Below are 17,061 nucleotides of genomic sequence, written 5' to 3'. Positions count from 1 at the left end.
TCGGAATATTGCCGCAAGAGATCCAGTAGAAGAAACTAAATATTATGAATTACTTTATGTACTAGATAGAAAAGTATCAAACCAAATATTATAAACTGCTTTACATACAATATCGTAAAGTACCAAACCAAATATTATAAATTACTTTATATACTATATCGGAAAATATCAAACCAAGTATTATTAATTACTTTATATACTATATCGGAAATTATCAAACCAAATATTATCAATTACTTTATATACTAGACTGGAAAGTATCAAACCAAATATTATAAACTGCTTTATATACTATATCGTAAAGTACGAAACCAAATATTATGAATTACTTTATATACCAGAACGTAAAGTATCAAACCAATGCAAAAGCAAACTAACGTTGCAGGGGTTTAGTTTAGAAAGAGAGAGATCAAAAGAATTCTCTCTCCAACTGGGGTGTTCAGGAACGTTGTAGTTCCTCTTCGTCCCCTCACGTGAGAAATTGTTAAAATTTCCATGGGGTTTTTTCCTTTATTTTTGTTTTGATATTTTTAAGGTGGAATGGGGTATTTGTAAGTAATAAGAAACACAGGAGAACTGGACGAGAGCAGCATAAGTGAAGTGAGCCAGACCTCCGCCCATGGACGGAGTACTCTGGCGGCTGGCGAGTTTATTTAAAATTAACTATAACTGGATAAACTGTAAACTATAACTGAATAAACGGCTCTTTTCAGAATCAGGTGAGTATGTGGCTGGGACCTACAGGTCCTATACCAGAGATTTTGCTGTGGGGGAAACGGGAGTACCCAGAGAAAACCCACTTTCATGGCCTGGGCGCCGGAAAATCTACCCAGACCGTGCCCGGAAGTAGATGGGAAGAAAAATAGGAATAAAAAGAAAAAAGCAAAACGAAGAGAAAAGAAAAAATATCGAAAGTAAAAAAAAAAATGAAAAGAAAAATGGTGGACTGTGACGGAAGTATACATGGAAACTTAGTGGACTGTGACGGTAGTATACATGGAAAGTTAGTGGACTGTGACGGTGGTATACATGGAAAGTTAGTGGACTGTGACGGTGGTATACATGGAAAGTTAGTGGACTGTGACGGTGGTATACATGGAAAGTTAGTGGACTGTGACGGTAGTATACATGGAAAGTTAGTGGACTGTGACGGTAGTATACATGGAAACTTAGTGGACTGTGACGGTAGTATACATGGAAACTTAGTGGACTGTGACGGTAGTATACATGGAAACTTAGCTGCGGTCTTGTAGATCAGGTAGTATCTTCGTCATGAACTTGTTTTCACACTTGAAGCCCATTGGTGCAAGTGAAAAACGTGGTCTCGGTGGTGTGACAACTGGCTGTTCTTCGGTGAGTTGTTCTTTGCTGGTCTCTGATGCTTTGTTTCTTCTTGTAATTTTGGTTTGAGTTTTCTACGTGGAGGTAGTTTGTTTTTCAGTTTGAACTGACACGTAGATTGTTATCTTGGATTGAGTCTGGCTGGTTGTTGAATTCTGTGGAACTAGGATTGAAGTCTGGCATGATCTGTCATTTTTCTTTCTTGGACTGCTGGAACTTGGCGTGTTGCTAACAGAGGAGGTTGACGCCTTCTGGGTCGAGTTATCTGTATCTGTGTTCGTGTTTCTTCTAGTTGGATCTGGACTCGGCGGTATTTTTGTAGTTTCTCATTGCAAGTTGTCTGTTAGTTGTTTATGATGTGCTTTGTTTGACCAAGTGTTGAAGGGTCGTCGATGTGGACGTTCGGCTCTAAAGTGAAATATGTGATAATAACAGCCGTCACGTAAGATACAATCAGCACTGTACTTCGACGTTGTCACTACCTTCATGAAGTACGTAGGAAGGTTAGTGTTCTTGGAAAAAATTCGATAAAAAGCATATACATTGGCCCTGGATTTGAAGATCTATGGCTTGTTTAATTTATTTTGGTTCAATTGATGGGTCGACGCCCCTGGGGAATACTGAATTGGTAGGGGAACAACTTACGTTAAATTCGGTGTTCCATGACTGGCACAGATAAATTTGGTCTGCAGTAGTGGCGGGTTGGATAAGAATTCCGCCTCGGCGTAAGATTCAGGTCTTGGACGGTTGATTGTTTGCCCTCGGTTGGCACTTGCGATCAAAGTGGCGACTTGAAGTAGCGTGAGGTTCGACGGTAGACCGTCGACGATTACCGGCGATACTGGCGGCCTGACTGGTGAGGATGAACGTTCCGTCTTACCATATATTATAAATTGCTTTACACACTAGATCCGAAAGTATCAAACCAAATATTATGAATTACTTTACATATTATATCGTAAAGTACCAAACCAAATATTATAAACTGCTTTATATACTAGAACGAAAAGTATCAAACCAAATGTTACAATTTACTTTAAATACCAGTTTGTAAAATATCAAACCAAATTTTATAGACTGTTTTACATATTATTAGTAAAGTACCAAACCAAATATTTTAAATTACTTTATATACTAGATCGGAAAGAATAAAACCAAATATTACGAATTACTTTTATCAAACCAAGTATTACGAATTACTTTATGTACCAGAACGTAAAGTATCAAACGAAATATTATAATTTGCTTTACATACTAGATTGGAAAGTATGAAACCAAATATTATAAACCACATTTGTATACTAAATCAGAAAGTATTAATCCAAATATTGTAAACCACATTTGTATAATAATTCAGAAAGTATTAATCCAAATATTGTAAACCACATTTGTATAATAATTCAGAAAGTATGAAACCAAATATTGTAAACCACATTTGTATACTAAATCAGGAAGTATTTAACCAAATATTGTAAACCACATTTGTATACTAAATCAGAAAGTATTAATCCAAATATTGTAAACCACATTTGTATAATAATTCAGAAAGTATGAAACCAAATATTGTAAACCACATTTGTATACTAAATCAGGAAGTATTTAACCAAATATTGTAAACCACATTTGTATACTAAATCAGAAAGTATTAATCCAAATATTGTAAACCACATTTGTATAATAATTCAGAAAGTATGAAACCAAATATTGTAAACCACATTTGTATACTAAATCAGAAAGTGTTAAACCAAATATATAGTAAACCACATTTGTATACTAAATCAGAATGTATTAAACCAAATATTGTAAACCACATTTGTATACCTAATTAGAAATTATTAAACCAAATACTGTAAACAACATTTGTATACTAAATCAGAAAGTATTAAACCAAATATTGTACATTTGTATAATAATTCAGAAAGTATGAAACCAAATATTGTAAACCACATTTGTATACTAAATCAGGAAGTATTTAACCAAATATTGTAAACCACATTTGTATACTAAATCAGAAAGTATTAATCCAAATATTGTAAACCACATTTGTATAATAATTCAGAAAGTATGAAACCAAATATTGTAAACCACATTTGTATACTAAATCAGAAAGTGTTAAACCAAATATATAGTAAACCACATTTGTATACTAAATCAGAATGTATTAAACCAAATATTGTAAACCACATTTGTATACCTAATTAGAAATTATTAAACCAAATACTGTAAACAACATTTGTATACTAAATCAGAATGTATTAAACCAAATATTGTAAACCATATTTGTATACTAAATCAGAAAGTATTAAACCAAATATTGTAAACCATATTTGTATACTAAATCAGAAAGTATTAAACCAAATATTATAAACCATATTTGTATACTAAATCAGAAAGTATTAAACCAAATATTGTAAACCATATTTGTACACTAAATCAGGAAGTATTTAACCAAATATTGTAAACCACATTTGTATACTAAATCAGAAAGTGTTAATCCAAATATTGTAAACCACATTTGTATAATAATTCAGAAAGTATGAAACCAAATATTGTAAACCACATTTGTATACTAAATCAGAAAGTGTTAAACCAAATATTGTAAACCACATTTGTATAACAAATTAGAAATTATTAAACCAAATACTGTAAACCACATTTGTATACTAAATCAGAAAGTATTAAACCAAATATTGTAAACCATATTTGTATACTAAATCAGAAAGTATTAAACCAAATATTGTAAACCATATTTGTATACTAAATCAGAAAGTATTAAACCAAATATTATAAACCATATTTGTATACTAAATCAGAAAGTATTAAACCAAATATTGTAAACCATATTTGTATACTAAATCAAGAAGTATTTAACCAAATATTGTAAACCACATTTGTATACTATATCAGAAAGTATTAATCCAAATATTGTAAACCACATTTGTATAATAATTCAGAAAGTATGAAACCAAATATTGTAAACCACATTTGTATACTAAATCAGAAAGTGTTAAACCAAATATATTGTAAACCACATTTGTATAATAATTCAGAAAGTATGAAACCAAATATTGTAAACCACATTTGTATACTAAATCAGAAAGTGTTAAACCAAATATATAGTAAACCACATTTGTATACTAAATCAGAAAGTATTAAACCAAATATTGTAAACCACATTTGTATACTAAATCAGAAAGTGTTAAACCAAATATATAGTAAACCACATTTGTATACTAAATCAGAAAGTATTAAACCAAATATTGTAAACCATATTTGTATACTAAATCAGAAAGTATTAAACCAAATATTGTAAACCATATTTGTATACTAAATCAGAAAGTATTAAACCAAATATTATAAACCATATTTGTATACTAAATCAGAAAGTATTAAACCAAACATTGTAAACCATATTTGTATACTAAATCAGAAAGTATATATTCAACATTTTATTGTTTGTCATTCGTGCTGATTGTTCCGTCTTAAATTTTTAAAAAATCGTTTATTAGCAGTGACAAATTGTTGCAAGATTTAAGGACTTATTGCTACGACTTTGGAGTTATTTTGACGCTCAAGAAGTTTCTTTCAATTTTGTTCTTGTTTGTTGTGGTTGAAATTTTCAAAACCGTTATCGATATTTCTTTCTTTTATATAAAAACAATTAATTAGTTGTAGCAGTAGGTTTTACATCTTTGGATATGTTTGTCTTAAAGATCAACTTAATAAAATACCTTTGTTTAATTAATATGTCGTGGATTCACCATTTGATACTAGTCAAAATGTATGTTTATACTTGAGCCTTGACATCTCACGAAGCTGTTTCAGTGTGAGGTTTCATAGATATAATCTTATTTTATAGTTGAATTTTTAGTTTTTTAAGAAGGAAAAAGTAGCTTTATAGATTACTATCTTTCAGAAAAACCTGTTTCTGAGTATGTTATTGTATTCTAATTTTCATTATACTTCAGTCAGATAACTAAGTTGCTGAAGGAATTTTTACAAAGACTGAAACTAAGAACTAGATTTTAAAGTTCTATTAAAGCCTGGCCAACTTAGTTACTGAACCTCGAATGTTTCATACGTGATTTGATTTTTGTTTCAAATTAGTTTTGGCTACGAGAACTATTCCATAATTTTATGTCTGTTTTATTACAATTTATTTATTATGAGAACATATCCGCGAGGGATCGCATCTCACTATTTACTGTCATTACAGCAATCCAAAACACACTATTTATAGTTGTGTGAATAATAGAGTAATTAAAATTGTAGGACGATCGCTCCAATTCTCTCCAAAGTTTCTGATTCAAATTAAATATATATCCAGACAAACACACGAGAGTAGTTGACATATTTTTGAACTATTAAACTAAACAACTTAATATTGCTATCTCATGAAGTTTTTCTTTTTCTTCGAGATAAACGTACGTAAAAGTCATTATAGGTCTGAAATGAAAACCTTAGTTTCATATTATTTAACTAGAGGGCAGCACCAAATATAGATTTAAACTGTCAGATGGTTACATCAACTACTTTTTTGGATGGTAACTGGAAACTGTCCAATGGTGTACGTGGACTGTTCTGTTCTACCATTTACGACAGCAGTAAATAAAAACACCCTGAAAACTGAGGCACATTTCCACTTTTTCTAAACAGACTTTTCAGTTAAAATTTAAGAGCACAAATACTTTATCAGTAAAATGAGTCAATTATCATCTTCCAGAAAGCTGGGTATGCAATTAGTATCTAATGAACTCATTAGGGATTTAATAGCAAAAGAAGGAAGATAGGAGAACATCGGCCAACACTATAATATTTTTCATTTCTTAACAGATCCTCTCGGCTAACATTTATAATCAGTGCACTTTAAAAATATGTACGATTATTATAAAGCATAAGACGTTATTATTTAATGGATTTCTTTATTGTCCGTTATTTTAATTATTAATAATTTGTATTTTTAACAGATGGAATAAAGAAAGTCTTACATTTTGTTGTAAAACCCTACGTTGTTTCTTTTCGCTCTTTTTTGAAGTTATAAATCGATACAATATTGGTTTGTTTATTGTAAACCAATTTTTAGTTTTATAAACCTTCACACTTACCGTTGAGCCACCGAAAGCGCAAACAATTGATGATTGGCTGAAAAATAAAACATCAAGGTAGGTAAAGTTGACCACTTATTACAAACTGAAACACCTTGATATTTAACAGGTGATATGTGGCTAACAAAACGAAATGTTAGTTGTTTTAGGCTTACAATTTATAAGGTATTTAAAACACTTGTAATCTATCAAAATATATGTTAACAATACGTTCGTGAACTGGCTTAAAACTAAAATATTTTGTTCTTCTAAGAGCAGCGATTGTACTAGCCCTAATTAGTAAATTGTGCTAATACAATCAGCCTCTAGGCCTAACATATATATAGTGTTAGGCTTAATACAATAATAGTATTAAGCCAAGGTAACTAGTTTGTGCGACATAAGCCAAATGAAATATATTGTTTTTGTCAAAATAGTTTTAACCGGTTTTATTTAATGGCTCCTAAACATATTTTCTCTCTAGAAAGAAAATGTACTTTGCAAGAGTAACCGTTTTCTTACCTACGCTATAGCACTCGCTTGACCTTGTTAGCACTAATAGGTGGAGTCATTCCAAGAAAGCACGCTATCTTTAAAATATTTATATTCTATTCATTAATCAAGTTTTTCATAAGACATTTTTACCCGTAAAGCAGGCTAAACGAATGTACAGTGTAAATAATGTGATTAATATGCAATTCTGTGACAGCATGACACGTTCTAAGTCTAAAATCTTAGAATAAAATATTAATAAGAATAATACAATCGACTTCATCGTTTTAGTACGATAAAATAAACGAAATCAGTGGTTTTTATATTAACTGGAACTTTCTAAGTATGTCGAAACCTCGGTTATGATTTTCTGAAAAATATATAACTAAAGAGAAAACAAGGTTACGCGTCATAGTTCAGAGAACGATGCACGTGCATATGTAATTTTATACGTTTTGCATTATTTTACCCTAATGCCTCCAAGTGGCTAATTAGGTTTCGACGCGGCACAGAAATCCTATTATATAGCTTTTTGCTTAATTATATACAAATAAATAAATTCACTCTAACAATTATCTACATAATTCCACTATCAAAATTTAGTTCATTTTCGTCCTTTGAGATCTTTTCTGCAGATACGTCGTAAGTAATTAATTATAAATCAAAGTTTCGCATTTAAAAAGAAACTCATTTCACAACTGTTGATATAACACGTTAGACTTTGTAGTCCTCAAATTACCCCTGGGGTAGCTGTAAGTTTACGAACAGATGTATAATGCTGATATTAGGGATTTGATTCTCCACGAGAGACAGAGAGAGATCCATCCAATGGATCGCTTTGCTCTGAAACAAAAAAATAAAAATGCTGCGTGTAGAGTAATTTCATATTTTTTTTGTGAAATTCAGAGTAAATAGCTGATCATAAAATAATCTCTTTTTGTTTACGTAAGATATTGCACCAGATATTTTTTGTAGTTTGTATATAAGGTTTGTTTGTTTTGAATTTCGCGCAAAGCTACAGAGGCCTATCTGTGTTAGCCGTCCTTAATTTAGTAGTGTAAGACTAGAGAGAAGGCAGCTGGTCATTACCATCCACCGCGAACTCTTGGGCTACTCGTTTACCAACAAATAGTGGGATTGACCCTAACATTATAATTCCCACCGGCTGAAAGGGCGAACATGTTTGGTGTGATAGGAATTTAAACTCGGATTGCGAGTCGAGTGCTTTAACCACCTGGCCATGCCAGGCCTATATATAAGAAACCTATAATTAACAAAGGTACCGACACAGAAGCAATATGATGTACATAAAATGTTCATTAACAAATCTAAACGGAAATTCTTGGATTATTTTATCACTTGACAAGTTCGCTTCTATCTGTCTCAACGCCTGTCATGTGCCAATATTCGTTGGTCCTGTCCTTAAGCCTAAACCCATGTTGTTTGGTATAAATTATGTATAAGTTTCACGTAAATTGCACAACTTTCCACCGATTAATCCCCTCCATAAACACGTGAAACAAACACTGAACATGTCTGTAAAACTTTAATTTTTTATTACATCTTAGAAGTTACCAGTTACACTACAACCAATAAATGTAACATGCTACTCAGAACCCAGTTCATGCAGCCACCAACTCAAAAAGTAGTGGAAACAAACCTGGCACACGTGCTCAGGTACCACGAGTGGGTTTCACGACGTTTCCTTTCCTTACAGGAAAGTAACAGTAGACATAATTGAGAATAATGGAAAATCTTCAACCATACATTAGGGGCCTCTTTGAATCACGAGAGAACCTTTGAAACCCACAGGAAAGGGCAGATATTCTATGTTAAACTGATATGGGATTCCTGTAGCACATCGTAAAATCTGCTACTTTTGCTATGTGTAGGAGAAAACTGTATACAGCCCACAGTGATGCCCTCTGGTGTTACGTTTTCTTTCCTTTGATGCAGTTTGAATAATTCCGCTGTTTGTAAATGACATTTTTTCGGATTTTCCTTTTTATATGATTCTGTCTTTTTACCCTATAATAGACATCCTGGAGAGAGCAATACCATATGGAAATATGACTTTAATATTGAAATTGATGTCGTATAATTCCTTACAGAAAACTTGTGGGTAAAGCGTTTAAAACCTGGTTAAAGAAAGTGTTTTTGAAATTTTTTGTTTACACAGAAAGGGAAGCTCGTGTTTACTTAGGTACATCGATTTTTTAAAATAATTCTTTATCCAACTCAGTAGCTTTCATTGTTTATTAACAAGCTGATAATACGAAAACTGATTTTTAACCTGTTCAATAAGTGTATTTTCTCTAACGTGAACCATCGTAAGTCATGGTTTTCTTGATCTGTTACTAGCGATTAAGTTGCGTTTAAAATACGGACCTTGACAACGTATGTATAAGGCTTTGAAAAAAAATCGCAGAAAACAATACTAAACTATACGATCGCTTGAGAACAAGAAATAAGTCAGAGGTTTGATAGGTGACAAGAACTTTGATATGTGTATCTTAACGGCAGGTTTATCTCTTTCAGCAGTTTGTACCAGCTGCAGTGGTTTGTTTTTTTATTCTTGGGTTTCTTTTTCCGTACCCTTTTAGTGTCGGAAATGTTTTCGAATCTAGACAATAAACATTCAACAGAACTTGACTGTAAAGGAATAAACTTATCTATCTTTCATTTCTAGATAATGTGCTGATAATTTGGATAAATAACGACGTAAACGATGACAACCCACTCAGTTTTAATAACGTTCAGAGTCTAAAACACTTGTAATCAACCACGCACAGCACGTGGCTTCCCTCACTCTTTTGCACGTGCCTTTAAAACATCTACATCGATAAACGCATCGTTTGATGTTCTATCGTGATATTTGTAATGAACAGTGGCTTTCATGATTTGAACTGAGACACAAACTTGATTTGATCGTCTGCTCGATGATTCTACCTGGTGAGAATTGTAAGAACGAAAGCTTCATATATTACCGTGATAGTAGACGTGACGTGTCCAATCACAATCCCTAAAACATTAATATATTTTATCCTGTTCCACATAAGATTTCAAATTTGTGTGAGTCAACGTATTTTCCATAAATATTTACAACACATTGTTCATCAATATTCACAATACATTGTTCATCATTATTAAATTACACATTGTTCATCAACATTCATTATCCATTGTTCATCATTATTAAATTACACATTGTTCATCAACATTCATTATCCATTGTTCATCATTATTCATTAAACATTGTTCACCAGTATTTACAACACATTGTCCATTAATATTCACAACACATTGTTCATAAAAACGTAAAATACAGACTTATGTGAGAGATTATAAAGTGTCTAATTTAATAACTTTAGTAGTTTACATATTTTTTAAAATAAATTAGTTTTTTGTATTATGTAGAAGAAAATATTTATTAATTATTCATACCAAAGAGACGAGTTTTCTCATATACTTATGTTGAAATAAAAACACTTCATTATGATGTCGTGATATTAGGGAAAACAATGACTGGAACATACTTTACGAAACACTGATTAAACTTGGCAGATAAATGTGTGACTGGAACATACTCTATGAAACACTGATTAAACTTGGTAGATAAAGGTGTGACTGGAACACACTCTATGAAACTGATTAAAACTGATAGATAAAGGTGCGACTGGAACATACTCTATGAAACGGATTAAACTTGGTAGATAAAGGTGTGACTTGAACACACTCTATGAAACACTGATTAAACTTGGTAAATAAAGGTGTGACTGGAACATACACTATGAAACACTGATTAAACTTGGTAGATAAAGGTGTGACTGGAACACACTGTGAAACACTGATTAAACTTGGTAGATAAAGGTGTGACTGGAACACATTCTATGAAACACTGATTGAACTTGGTAGATAAATGTGTGACTGGAACATACTCTGTGAAACACTGATTAAACTTGGTAGATAAAAGTGTGACTGGAACATACTCTATGAAACACTGATTAAACTTGGTAGATAAATGTGTGACTGGAACATACTCTATGAAACGGATTAAAACTGATACATAAAGGTGTGACTGGAACATACTCTATGAAACTGATTAAAACTGATAGATAAAGGTGTGACTGGAACATACTCTATGAAACTGATTAAAACTGATAGATAAAGGTGTGACTGGAACATACTCTATGAAACTGATTAAAACTGATAGATAAAGGTGTGACTGGAACATACTCTATGAAACTGATTAAAACTGATAGATAAAGGTGTGACTGGAACATACTCTATGAAACTGATTAAAACTGATAGATAAAGGTGTGACTGGAACATACTCTATGAAACTGATTAAAACTGATAGATAAAGGTGTGACTGGAACATACTCTATGAAACTGATTAAAACTGATAGATAAAGGTGTGACTGGAACATACTCTATGAAACTGATTAAAACTGATAGATAAAGGTGTGACTGGAACATACTCTATGAAACTGATTAAAACTGATAGATAAAGGTGTGACTGGAACATACTCTATGAAACTGATTAAAACTGATAGATAAAAGTGTGACTGGAACATACTCTATGAAACTGATTAAAACTGATAGATAAAGGTGTGACTGGAACATACTCTATGAAACTGATTAAAACTGATAGACAAAAGTGTGACTGGAACATACTCTATGAAACTGATTAAAACTGATAGATAAAAGTGTGACTGGAACATACTCTATGAAACTGATTAAAACTGATAGATAAAGGTGTGACTGGAACATACTCTATGAAACTGATTAAAACTGATAGACAAAAGTGTGACTGGAACATACTCTATGAAACTGATTAAAACTGATAGATAAAGGTGTGACTGGAACATACTCTATGAAACTGATTAAAACTGATAGATAAAGGTGTGACTGGAACATACTCTATGAAACTGATTAAAACTGATAGATAAAAGTGTGACTGGAACATACTCTATGAAACTGATTAAAACTGATAGATAAAAGTGTGACTCTAACTGGTCAGAGACAGTAAGGAAAAGAAGCTTCAAGGTTAGACTAAAACTGTTAATAAATATCTTAGTTTGTTACATGAAATTAAATCAAGGGCTGTTTTCTCCTCACAATCTCATTAGATAAACTTACACAACAAAGAAGATCATAATGTTAAAGTAGTCAGTTAGAATTTGACAGATGTGGCTAATTAGTGAGTACTTGCGACATAAAAGATCCAACATTGAAATAAAAGATTTATGGCTCTATCTTTAGTACAAACATATGAAGTACTTCATATACTAGATCATATAAAAAAAGGCACGTGTAGTTGGTGTAACAAAGATGTACACAGTGTTAGTAGAATATTAGTGAGTGGTCAGAAGTTACTGGTAACTGGACAAGAGATTTAGGTGGACAAATGGATCTTCTAACCCCAGATATGAGAGGTAGTAAAATATACTATGACGTTGAATGACAAAATTAGATGAATAACTTTCTACCTTTGAGATGGAGATCTGAAAAAAATTGGAATCTTACACTTTTCCATTATCAAATCGGTAATCAAAGTTTCCCTAAAGCCATCAGTTATTATACAGAGGGTTGACAAAAACGTGCCCCCTCGCGCTTGAAAATGCTAATTTGTTATATCTTTTATTAGATAACAGAAAAGCATGTAAAACTACGTGTTTCTAGAAAACACTCGACGAGATCAATTTAAATTTGATCTCAACATAATTTTAACACTAGCTTTAGTAAATACATGAAGTTTTCCTGACTTTATCACAACAAGTGTTGTGTACCTTAAATCTTCTTATTAACTCCAAGTTAATGTCAACTAAATATTAACTTGTGAAACTAGTATTTGTTACTTAGTTTCATTTTTACGTTCCATTATTGCAGATAAACTTGACTTCCGTGTTCACCATCTTTGTTTCTTGGATATAAAATCGACATTACTTGTTTTTCTTGGTTCTTGGGTAAAACAAAGACAACTTCTACGAAATATTATTGTGGCAAAGTTTAGGGTTTCTTAACCTTTAAAAACAATGTACACATTATTATTATTTAGGCGAAATAGTAGAAATAGTAAAATAAAACGACCCTTTACAAGTCAGTGATGTTAATGACACAGACACATGTTGTATTTAAGTGTACTAGTTCTTTGGTCCACAAATTATCATCATACTGACACAGCCATATATGTATATTAAACAGTGGACTAACTGTTTGGTGCACACTTTAGGATCTTAGTGACCAAACCATATATTATTATTAAACAAAGTCTTATCTCTTTGGTGCACTATTCACGATCATAGTGACACAACCATATATTATTATTAAACAGAGATCTGTTTGGTGCACTGTTCACAATCATAGTGACACAACCATCTATTATTATTAAACAGAGATCTGTTTGGTGCACTGTTCACGATCATAGTGACATAACCATATATTATTATTAAACAGTGTCTTATCTGTTTGGTGCACACCATATATTATTATTAACCAGTGTCTTATCTGTTTGTTGCACACTTTACGATCTTAGTAACATAACCATATATTAGTAAACAGTGTACCAGGTGTTTGGTGAACTCTTCACGATCATAGTGACACAACCATATATTATTAAACAGTGTCTTATCTGTTTGGTACACACCATATATTATTATTAAACAGTGTACTATCTGCGTGTTGCAATATTTTGCTACTTCTATGCAATTTAGGTTTCTTCTTTAACCTGGGATGAAGTTCTTTACATAAACCATTACTGAAGCCTCCAAGCAGTAAAGTCTAAAGTATGAACCTAAACAAATTATATCTTCATTTTCTGATTCAAATAACAGCTCTTTTTAAAGAAACCACATATAATTTTGCCCACACCAGCTCTGTGTATAAGAAATGGAGGTATAGTTTAAGTCCTTTTGGATGCCACTCTAACCTTGATATTTTGAGTAGCTCAAGTTACGTCTGTTCTTTCAAAGAATCCCACTGTAAAGATGAAACATTATGTAGAATTTCTTAGCTCCTGGAAACTGTACGACGTTGTACAGAAGTTAATTTCTCATCGGAAGTTTGTCCCAGGAAGAAGAAAATCACTCTGCAAATGAGGTAAAAACTGCTTATATATATATATGTACGATTTTGACTTTAAATTTAAAGACACAAGCAGTTAATCAGTTAAACGAGTTAGTTGCTACCTTTCACAAAACTGGGTATCGAATTACATCTAATAAACTTATTGGGTATTTAATAATAAAACACTATTTATGTCCTGAACATAATCAATAAACAAACTGTAATTTGTCATCTTTCTAGGCTACCAGTAACAGAACATCAGTTGAGTTATTCAGGTGGTAACAATTGTTCTTTCTTTTTTGTAATGTACATCAGATTTGGTGTTTGTTTCATTAAGCAGTATTAGATTTATGTCTGTAAACAGTGTGAATCATGTTTTATATGCTATAAGTAATGGCTTTATATAAAGCCTTTATTAAACTTACTTTCGTTAAACTTTGCTGACCTCAACGTTTAAAATATAACCTTAGTACTTTCTCTTTAGTTGTTTTTTTTTTAAGTATAAAGACTATTCTTATTTTTGGGTTTAATATAAACCAAATATTTGGATTTAGAATAAATCAAGTCTCGTTAGAATGCTATTGGGGTTAGGGCCAAGCATATCGTTAGTTTTAATATGTATTGGTTATTACATTAAATATTTCTTTTCAGTTCATTATAAATATCTGTCCCAGTCAATTTGTTTCTGTATAGTAATAAGCTATAGAGTTAATTTACTTTCGATCACAAGTTCTTGTCCTCCGTAAAGACTACATGTTCTGATTTGTTTTTAGTAAAAACTACGTGTTCTGGTTTGTTATCAGTATACACTGCATGTTCTAGTTGTCTTCAATAAAGACTGCATGTTCTGGTTGGTTCTCAGTATACGTTGCATGTTCTAGTTTGTCTTTAGTAAAGACTACATGTTCTGGTTTGTCTTTAGCAAAGACTACATGTTCTGGTATAACTTCAGTAAAAACAACGTGTTCTGGTTTGTCCTCAGTAAAAACTACATGTTCTGGTTTGTCCTCAGTAAAACTACATGTTCTGGTTTGTCTTTAGTAAAGACTAGACTAATCATTCGATCAATCCCCAAGATTATTTGTGATTAACCCTGATACATTTGTTTGTTGGCTTTAAAAGTTTTAATATTACATAATTAACTACTGTGTCTACGAAGTTACCACAAAGTCACAGTGTGAAACACATTACCACAAAGTTACGGTGTAAAATACATTACCACAAAGTTACGATGTAAAATACATTACCACAAAGTTACAATGTAAAATACATCACCACAAAGTTACAATGTAAAATACATCACCACAAAGTTACAATGTGAAACACATTGCCACAAAGTTACGATGTAAAATACATCACCACAAAGTTACGATGTAAAATACATCACCACAAAGTTACAATGTGAAACACATTGCCACAAAGTTACGGTGTCAAAAACTGCCATAAGATTAAGCGAGCATACAGAATAACGTACAATGTAATCACGACGATGAAATTCGTAGTAACAAAGAAAAACAAGACGAGAGTGATCTTGATAATTTAATTAATAAAAGTTTGAGATGACAGTTGTAACAATTACTGTTTACGTCTTGAGTTACGTTCACAATAACATTATTAAACTGTTTGTACTAAATAAAACCAAGTTTATTTGTAGTTCGACTTATTAAATAATTGTTAACTTTCTTTAAAACCGCGCATGTATTCCTGTTAAATATTACTTTTTGTTTCTCTCATAACGCTCGCGAACAAGGAGGTAATCGTTTGGTAGAAATGACGTAAGTAACTTGTCTCGACTTCCGGTAAAACACTGGTTTCCAGAGTGAGGTTGTTATGGAAAAGTTTTGAGCTACAGATTTGTCACCTAGTCTCAGCAATAAAGAAAACTAATTGAAAATTATGCCTTAAAATTAATAAGCATTGTTTTAATAAAGCGTTAGCTACTGTGATTGTTATACTGAAACTCATCACTTATATGCACTGATTCTGCTTTTAGATTATTTCCAGAACCTTACGGTTTCTGTGCTGATTTTTATCTTTAGTTTATTTACACATCTAGAACCTAACAATTTCTGTGCTAATTTTTATCTTTAGTTTATTTACGCATCTAGAACCTAACAGTTTCTGTGCTGATTTTTATCTTTAGTTTATTTACACATCTAGAACCTAACAATTCCTGTGCTAATTTTTATCTTTAGTTTATTTGCGCATCTAGAACCTAACAATTTCTGTGCTGATTTTTATCTTTAGTTTATTTACACATCTAGAACCTAACAATTTCTTTGTTGATTTTCATGATTTTCTTTGTTAACCTGAAGATGACTTAAGAAGGTCAAAACGTTGTACTGTACTTTGTTTAAAATAAAGTTTAAATATCCATACCAGCTGTATTGAAAATACATTTTTACTTCAAGTGGGTTTCTCGTCATCATGAATCGTCTTTAATTTATTACTACACTAAGAATTTAACAACTTTGAAATTCTTTCCAATACTCTATTGTTTCTACACTGACAATAGACATCTGAAATGCATGATACACAGATAAAATACGGATAAAAATTCAGAATAAGAAAATAACATACACCCAAATTGTATAAATGGCTAGCTGTCTGATCAAGTTGTATTCATGACTAGCTGTCTGATCAAGTTGTATTCATGGCTAGCTGTCTGATCAAGTTATATTCATGACTAGCTGTCTGATCAAGTTGTATTCATGACTAGCTGTCTGATCAACTTGTATTCATAGCTAGCTGTTTGATCATGTTCTATTCATGACGAAGAGTCTCAGTAATTAATAAAACATAACAATTTGATAGGCGTTCTCATTAACTTGTATTCATTACTAGCTGTCTCAGTAATTAATAAATAATAAGTAATTAATAGGTGTTCTGATCAACTTGTATTCATTACTAGCTGTCTCAGTAATTAATGAATAATAAGTAATTAATAGGTGTTTTGATCAACTTATATTCACGACGAACAGTTTCAGTAATTAATAAATAATAACTATTTAATAGCTGTTCTCCGTCGCGCCAAACATGCTCGCCCTTTCAGCGGTGGGGGCGTTATAATGTGACC

General features: G+C 31.8%; 1 long non-coding RNA gene across 1 annotated transcript; it reads right to left on the bottom strand.

Moving 5' to 3' along the window:
• Positions 1-215: 215 nt before the first annotated feature.
• Positions 216-6,981, bottom strand: LOC143243848 (uncharacterized). The gene is made up of 3 exons (XR_013024782.1): positions 6,948-6,981; positions 6,447-6,483; positions 216-2,246 (listed from the first exon to the last, which is right to left on the bottom strand). It is a non-coding gene; the product is annotated as an uncharacterized LOC143243848 (long non-coding RNA).
• Positions 6,982-17,061: the final 10,080 nt, after the last annotated feature.

The sequence above is a fragment of the Tachypleus tridentatus genome, chromosome 2 (genome assembly GCF_004210375.1).
Source record: "Tachypleus tridentatus isolate NWPU-2018 chromosome 2, ASM421037v1, whole genome shotgun sequence".
In the NCBI taxonomy this organism is placed as follows: domain Eukaryota; kingdom Metazoa; phylum Arthropoda; class Merostomata; order Xiphosura; family Limulidae; genus Tachypleus; species Tachypleus tridentatus.
This window is presented reverse-complemented; position numbering and strand designations above follow the sequence as displayed.